Raw genomic sequence first — 8,693 nt, forward strand, 5'->3', positions numbered from 1 at the left:
AAAAAAAAAAAACATGATTCACAGACATACACATTTAAAAATAAATAAATAAACACACACACACACACACACACACACACACACACACACACACACACACACACACACACACACACACACACACACACACACACACACACACACACACACACACACTTACTTACTTACTTACTTACTCACTAATGGTGCAGTGTTATTTTACCAGCAATATCTTTGCAATAAGCAAAGGTCAAGTAAATCTTTAGACATGGGGGTGCAGTAATAAAAATACACAGCAGGGGGCACTCATCTCCAAAAATTCTAACAGAGACCATCAGAATTCTTTACTTCTGACAAGGGGTATCAACTCATTGTTGCATTAAACTGCCATGGTTATCAAGAGAGTTTGCTGCAGAGAATTGCTTTAAATCATGTTAATGCTTCAACAAGCTAAAAGGAATACATCAAAGTAAAGGGGGACTATTACACCAACAAAAATAAGCCCTGTTTTGTTAACCTTGCACAACTGTACTATAAACACCCAGAGCACTACATACTAACAGGATAAAATGTAACCCCGTAACACATGCAAAGACTAGAACACTAGTAAGTCAGGTAATTATCTAAGATGAAACAGCAAAATGCAAAGATTGTTTACAGAATATGGTAAGTGTATGCATTTGTGATTATAAGCTTGGGTCTTCTGTCATGCTTAATGAAATTTAGAATATGAAAAAATGTTTGGATTGAGTCCTCATAAAATTTTACAGCTGTAAACTGATTAAAGCATAGCAACGTTTAACCAAACATATAAACAAAATGAAAGGGTGTCATAGTAAAAAGCGTATAGCAAACCCTAGTTAAAGCCAATGTATGCATTGTAAAGCCCAGAGACATATGGTAAAGCATACTAAACCAATGAATAACTATGGTAACTGCATAGTTTAACAGTGGAATAAAACTAATTACTGAGGTAAAGCACAATAACGGGACAGCACAATAAAAGCAGAAAAGAGAGAAAAAAACACTAATAATTACACAATTGTTTTTCTTTGCTATACAATAGTTGCTATTTAAAGTGTTGAGAGATCATCAGTCTAAAGGTTCCCACAGCAGCTGTGCTGGATTTCAAATAAGACTGGCAAGAAAGTCAGTTAGATACACTTCATGATAATTGCCTTCATGGAAAATGTTGGTTTCAGCTGGATATAGCTGTGGATGTTCAAAATTACTGTGATGTTGGTTTAAAGGTAGGCTATACTGGATTAAGAAAAGCCAGTAAACCTGAATCTGGTGTCATGCGCTGTATTGTCAATGTGTTGGTGTCTGTACTGGGTTATTATACACCTGAGTAATCAGTTAAAAAATTCCTATCTTCTGGTGGTCACCAACTCAGCAACAGTTAATATAATTTTCAGCAGAGTTAATAACAATCTATTTAAAGAAACACAGGCTTGGTTTACATGCACGTGAAAATCGACTTTACAGTCATGACTGTGTGACGTTGTCACGTGAATACATCGTGAAACAGCAAAAGGACGTCATGTTTAATCACTTTCTCACATTAAAAAAAATAGCTGTAAAAACCCATGTAAACCAGAGCAGTCAAGATCCCGTTCTTCTGATTTAATCTCACGTAATATTTTATTGTGTTACAACATGGAATCAAAATGGATTTAATTAGGAGATTTTGCCACTGATCAACACAAAAAAAAGTCCATAAGGTCAAAGTGAAAAATAAAATCTACATCTTGTTCTAAAATAATTACAGATATAAAACAGAAAATAATTGATTGCATAAGTATTCACCCCCTTGAGTCAATATTTGGTAGAAGCACCTTTGCCAGCAATTACAGCCATGAGTCTATTTGGATAAGTCTCTACCAGCTTTGCACATCTGGACACTGCAATTTTTGCCCATTCTTCTTTGCAAAACTGCTCAGGCTCCTTCAAGTTGGATGGGGACCTTTGGTGAACAGCAATTTTCATATACATTTTAAAAAATGAATATTGTAGGTTATATTCAAAATAAAAACATTTCTTATAAAAGGCGGTTCTAGTGTTAATGACATTTTACTTTTAGATGTTCCTCAAACACACACACTTAAATATCAATTCAAAGTAGTAAAACTTGTACTTAGTAGAAATTATATTTTATATAATTGTGTGTGTGTGGGCAGGTATTGCCTTTAAAAAAAACAAAAAAACAAAAAGTGTCAAAATATTGAGTTTGTTGTCAACTTTCACCCTGCGTGGAGTTTTATCTGACTGGAGTTAGAAATAGTAAATAAAAATATAGTGAGAGTCAATGAGAAGAACCCACAGGTATAGGAAAGCAAACAATTGTGTGTGTGTGTGTGTGTGTGTGTGTGTGTGTGTGTGTGTGTGTTGGAAAGGTGGTAACCAGACAGTAGCTAATGTGCAATGTAATTCATAATGTGCGTGACAACACATGAATTAACTTCTCTTGTTAAATGTTTTTATCTTCATGGCAATGCATGAAGCTCTCCTCAGTAAGCAGACACAAACATTTAAATATCCCCTCCCCTAAATGACTATGAATTCAGTAATCTGCATTGGTATGAACGATTTTTTTTCCTAAAGCAGAACTGCATATCAACACATTTCCTGAAAAGTAGGGCAAACTGTTCATGAGGGAAACTCATGATTTGTGCATGTAAACACCTACACAGTTGAAGAAGTCTTTTTGGATTCTGCATCATTAAAAAACATAGTACCGGTATCCCATAAAACAAAAATCAACAGCAGTACATTTTATGACAGCAAATCATTTTTGCATTGCACTGCATTGAAATTGATGCCCTTCAGGTACAGTATAAATTCACAGTCACATACACGTGTCTGTAAATGAATTCCTATATGTATGACCGATGCATCACACTAGCCTTTTGGAGAAATACTTGATGACCTATATATCAGAAACATATTGTGATTGTATTGAAAAAGAAAAAGTTATTTAACCTTTATATTGTTGTGTTTAGGGAATTCTATTTACAGCATGTTTGTGCTATTTATGAAACAAAAGCCTTTTATATGCTAAATAATTCTATATCAAGAGTTAATGATCTTTGACCCCTCCTTGCCTACTTCCACCTACAAAAAAGAAAGGAGACTTTTTAAACCCCAGGCAAACTATAACTCCAAAAGGTGCCGTGAAAACGGCAGGCCTTGCAGCAGCCTGGAAATTGTTATTTTTGTAAGTTTTGCTTTTTATCTTTTTTTTGTTTAAATGGTGTTTTTTTTACCCTGGAATTACATTAAAGGTTGTAAGCAATGTTATCCTCTATGATTACTAGAATAACTGGGCAGTCTCTTGGCCTCTATTGACTGGCCATGTTTGACCTATATAGAGCAGTGCACCCACAATACATAAATAAATGGAAGTATAGTCGTTATTTTTTTTTGAGAAAAAAAAAAAAAAAAAACATGAGCACATACACATTTAAAAGGCAAAATAAAAAAGCAGCACACACACACACACACACTGCACACACACACACACACACAGGACACACACAGCACACACACACACACACACACACACACACAGGAGGACCATCGTTGGCACACCTACCCAGACGTGCCACCGGCAAACTGGTGTGGCCGGTGTGAGGAGGACGGCCACAACTGGGCAGGATGCCCCTACAACCAGGCCCAGGAAGAGGTGCAGTGTTCACCCCGGGCATCAGGGGCCACCCCACTACCTCCAGCACCACCACCTTCACCATCCGTCCCAGGAGATCTGGGAAGGGTTGATGCACCCTGAGGCAGACCTCGTCCACGTTCTCCCCATAGTTTGCAACACGCTGTGGCGTCGAGATGGGGAGAGGTGGGAACAGTAAAAGGAACAACACCAGGGGGACTCCTTCCCAGAGGTTGCCCTCATGGTTGTTAATTACCTGGCGGTAGACATGGGAGATCCCCGGTCACTCCAATAAAGAGAGGTGAGCCGCGTTCCATGCAAAGCCAGAGACTAGTAAGTCAGGTAATTCCCTAAGCCAGAGAGGGGTGAGGAGCTGCCGTCGTTCCCAGAGCCAGAGAGGGGCGAGGAGCTGCCGTCGCTCCCAGAGCCAGAGGTCTTCTGAGGAGCTTAATGAAATTCCCCATATGAAAGAGAGTTTGGAGGAGCTGCCGTCGCTTTTAGAGCCAGAAAGGGAGGAGGAGCTGCCAACGCCCCAGAGCCAGAGACAAAATGAAAGGGTGCCCATCGCTCCCAGAGCCAGAGCAGGGGTGAGGAGGCTGCCGTCGCTCCCAGAGCCAGAGAGGGGAGAGGATATGGTAAAGCATACTAGAACCAATGAATAACTATGGTAACTGCCGTAGTTTCCCAGAGCCATAGAGGGGTGATTAGCTGAGTCGCTCCCAGCACAATAACGGGAGGAGCATCTGCGTCGTCGCTCCCAGAGAGAGAGAGGGAGGATAATCTGCCGTCGTTTCCCAGAGCCAGAGAATAGTTGAGGAAGTGCCGTCGCTCCCAGAGCCGGAGGGGGAGGAGGAGCTGCCGTCGCTCCCAGAGCCAGAGAGGGAGGAGGATCTGTTAGTCGCTCCCAGAGCCAGAGAGGGATGAGGATCTGCTGTCGCTTTCAGAGAGAGAGAGGGCTGTGGATGTGCTGTCGCTCCCAGAGCCAGAGAGGGAGGAGGAGGCTGCCGTCGCTCCCAGAGCCAGAGAGGGAGGAGGATCTGCTGTCGCGCCCAGAGCCAGAGGGGGAGGAGGATCTGCTGTCGTTCCCAGAGCCAGAGAGGGAGGAGGAAATGCCGTCGCTTCCAGAGCCAGAGAGGGAGGAGGAGCTGCCGTCGCTCCCAGAGCCAGAGAGGGAGGAGGATCTGCTGTCGCTCCCAGAGCCAGAGAGGGAGGAAAAACTGACCGTCGCTCCATGAGCCAGTGACGTTGTCACGGAAATGCTGTCGCTCCCACAGCAAGTGGGAGGAGGATCTGCTGTCGCTTTCCCACAGCCAGAGAAATAGGAGTAATCTGCCATCGCTCCCAGAGAGAGAGAGGGAGGAGGATCTGCAGTCGCTCCCAGAGCCAGAGAGGGAGGAGGATCTGCTGTCGCTCCCAGAGCCAGAGAGGGAGGGAGGAGCCTCCGTCACTCCCAGAGCCAGAGAGGGAGTGAGGAACTGCCGTCGCTCCAAGAGCCAGAGATCTTAGGAATTGTTCTAAATCAATTCCAAACATAAAAGAGAGGGATTGGAGGAGTCTGCCGTTGCTCCTTGAGTCAATAAGAGGGAAAGCACCTTTGCCAGCAATTACAGCATGAGCCAGAGAGAGATAGATCTCTACCAGCTTTGCACATCTGGACACTGCAATTTTTGCCCATTCTTCTTTGCAAAACCGTTCAAGCTCTGTCACCAGAGGGACCTTTGGTGAACAGCCGCCTCCGCCACCAGAGGGAAAGTCTGCCGCCGCCTCCGCCACCAGAGGGAGCCGGGGCCGCCGCCGCCGCCGCCGCCACCAGAGGGAGCCGGGCCGCCGCACGCCGCCTCCGCCACCAGAGGGAGCCGGGCCGCAGCCGCCGCCTCCGCCACCAGAGGGAGCCGGGCCGCCGCCGCCGCCTCCGCCACCAGAGGGGCGGCGGCCTGCCCTCCGCCACCAGAGGGAGCCGTGCCGCCGCCGCGTGGAGCCTCCGCCACCAGAGGGAGCCGGGTCCCGCCGCCTCCGCCACCAGAGCTCGTGAAGGCCAGGTCCTCCTTCGGCTCCCCCTCGGCCTAGAGGCGGAGGCGTGTGCCGCCTCGTCCCCGGCGGCAGAGGCAGTAGCTAATCGCCCCTGTATTCGCATGGCGGCCAGCAGGGAGGCGGTGGGTCTCCCTTGTTGCCATGTGCGCCGGCCGCATGTGCATGCCTGAAGCTCTCCCTGCATGTGAAGCAGACAGTACCTTGGAGATTCGGGGCCCCCTCAACCAAAGAAGGCTTGGGGGCTCCGACATTAACCCTGCCCACCACCACCCACCATAACAGCCCACCCAAGGGACATAATTGGACACTTGGGGGGGGGGGGGGTGGGGGGAAGGGTTCATGAGGGAAACTCATGATTTGTGCATGTAAACGTTGTACACAGTTGAAGAAGTCTTTTTGGATTCTGCATCATTAAAAAACATAGTACCGGTATCCCATAAAACAAAAATCAACAGCAGTACATTTTATGACAGCAAATCATTTTTGCATTGCACTGCATTGAAATTGATGCCCTTCAGGTACAGTATAAATTCACAGTCACATACACGTGTCTGTAAATGAATTCCTATATGTATGACCGATGCATCACACTAGCCTTTTGGAGAAATACTTGATGACCTATATATCAGAAACATATTGTGATTGTATTGAAAAAGAAAAAGTTATTTAACCTTTATATTGTTGTGTTTAGGGAATTCTATTTACAGCATGTTTGTGCTATTTATGAAACAAAAGCCTTTTATATGCTAAATAATTCTATATCAAGAGTTAATGATCTTTGACCCCTCCTTGCCTACTTCCACCTACAAAAAAGAAAGGAGACTTTTTAAACCCCAGGGGGGGACAGACTGGTAATCAACATTAATATATTGTTCTCACTGTATAAATTGTAAACTTGGTTGTTTTTCTGGAAGGAGAGTCTGCCCCTAACCAATTCGTCATCAGCAAGCTCATAAAAGCTCTGTGTGATATTCATTCTTGTCACTTCTTTTTGTTTCAGCTGCTCAGTTACGCGCTGGGAGGACGAAACGGGAGTTGACCGCTTAGAGCCTGGAGGAAGGGCTGCCCTCAACCACGGGTCTCCTGAACCCACTAAAAAAATGTGAGTAGGGGGTTTTTCCTTACCTGAGTGCTAAGCGGTTCGTATTTAGTAGTTCTGCGGGGTGCCTGGTCGGTTTGGAGATTAAGTGGCAGAGTGCCACCGTGGAGAGCGTTAAATATATATTATTCATTTATGGTTTGGCGGCCTCGTCTTTTCGGGGAGAGGTGGCTACAGCCACTTCTTATCTGCGGCACTGGGATGCAAGTAACTGTTCATGTATTTCCAGCCGACCTCACACAGGTAGCCATTGGGCACCCGCGGACGAGACCTCTGGACAATTTATATTTCACTCAGGCCCTGAGCGCCCTTCACAGTCATAAATCATCTGCAATTGCAATCGCTATCATCATCATTCATTCAGTGCCAGAGGATTCTCCATGCTGAAATCTTCAACTCACTACCTACGATCTTGTGCTCACCATTTCAGTGCATTTATTCCACTCCTTCAGCACTTAATACCTCATGCTCCACTTATTAAATCTCGTAATAGATAGTGATATATAGTCCCCACAACTAACATATGTTAACTGGTGAGCACGAGAAACAGGGGAAAAAAGCATACAGTACGAAGCGCTTAAAGACCTCTTCATTCAGTGTTCTTTTTTTTTTTTAATGTTATACCATTTATCATAACCTTTATTCATACTTTTCTGATGTATTGCCACTTTTTTTGACTATGGAAAGTGTTTTAGTTTAAGCTAAGCTTTTATAAACAAGGTTATAAAAAATACTGAAGCTACTACAAATAATAAAAAATAAAAAAAAAAACCTTTGCAATAAATACATAACTAAACAACAAAGCCCTTTTTACGCTTACTTTTATTATCTTTGTCATTGGTCATTGGACAGCTGACTGCTTAGACTATTGTTCTGGCCCTGTCACAAAGACAGCCGGAGTGGGTGGCGTCAGACCAGAGCCAGGAAATCAGCATTTAATGAATAAACAGACAGACAGAAAATAAATGGTTGTAACAAACAAAACCAGAACACGGCACATTCGCCAAAATAAATAGACAAACAAAAACGGACTAAACAAAACACGGTGAGCAGATATTTTACTACTACTACTACTATTATTATTATTATTATTCGTATTACCTCCGTCTCCAATCCCATTCTCCACTCACCGAACACACAACCCCGAGTGGGTGAAAACATGCAGCTTTTATGCAGCTGTACCGAGACTCGATTGCTAATCAATCATTCAGTTGGAGTTTCGGTACAACTGCACGTGAATTAATAAAGTGCAATTCCCCATGCTCACATATTACTACATTTTACTTGCACGTGAAGTGCTGTGCAATCCTCGTGCCTAAATACAAATATACATTTTAAACACTCATGTTACACAGACCCGTTTATATCCCGTGTACCAATGACTATACACCAACATTAACACACAACATATAACACACACAACACACACAAGGGCGGACACTTTGCCACAGTCCCCCATAGCAAAAGGATGCAATTAATTGTATGTTAGCTTAAGTACCATCTATCATGGGTACCTACAAAGTCAAGTTTGTACCAAAATATGTATTAAATTAGCTTCATTGTATTATTGCTGCCATCTCCCGACAACACTAGCTTGAGTAAATCCATTAAGCAAGATTTGCTTTACAGTACAAAAATATGAAAAAGAAAAAAAAACTTGGTTCCACAAATTTGTTAAAAAAACAATAATATGTAGTGTGAAACACGGCGAGTAGGGTAGCCTGATTTACTACCAATATTTTAAAAACTCCACTGTACTAAACATTTTGACTGGGTGATTTTTATACCATTAACCTGGTATTTTAGCTCGGTAAGTAGACTATAAGGATTATATCTGCTGAAGCCATGGTTCTGTAGGAAAACTTGAGAGTGGAGCATCGGGCAAGCCAGCCCGACAGTGACGCTGTCATGATGGGACGG

This window comes from Polyodon spathula, chromosome 4 (genome assembly GCF_017654505.1).
Source record: "Polyodon spathula isolate WHYD16114869_AA chromosome 4, ASM1765450v1, whole genome shotgun sequence".
In the NCBI taxonomy this organism is placed as follows: domain Eukaryota; kingdom Metazoa; phylum Chordata; class Actinopteri; order Acipenseriformes; family Polyodontidae; genus Polyodon; species Polyodon spathula.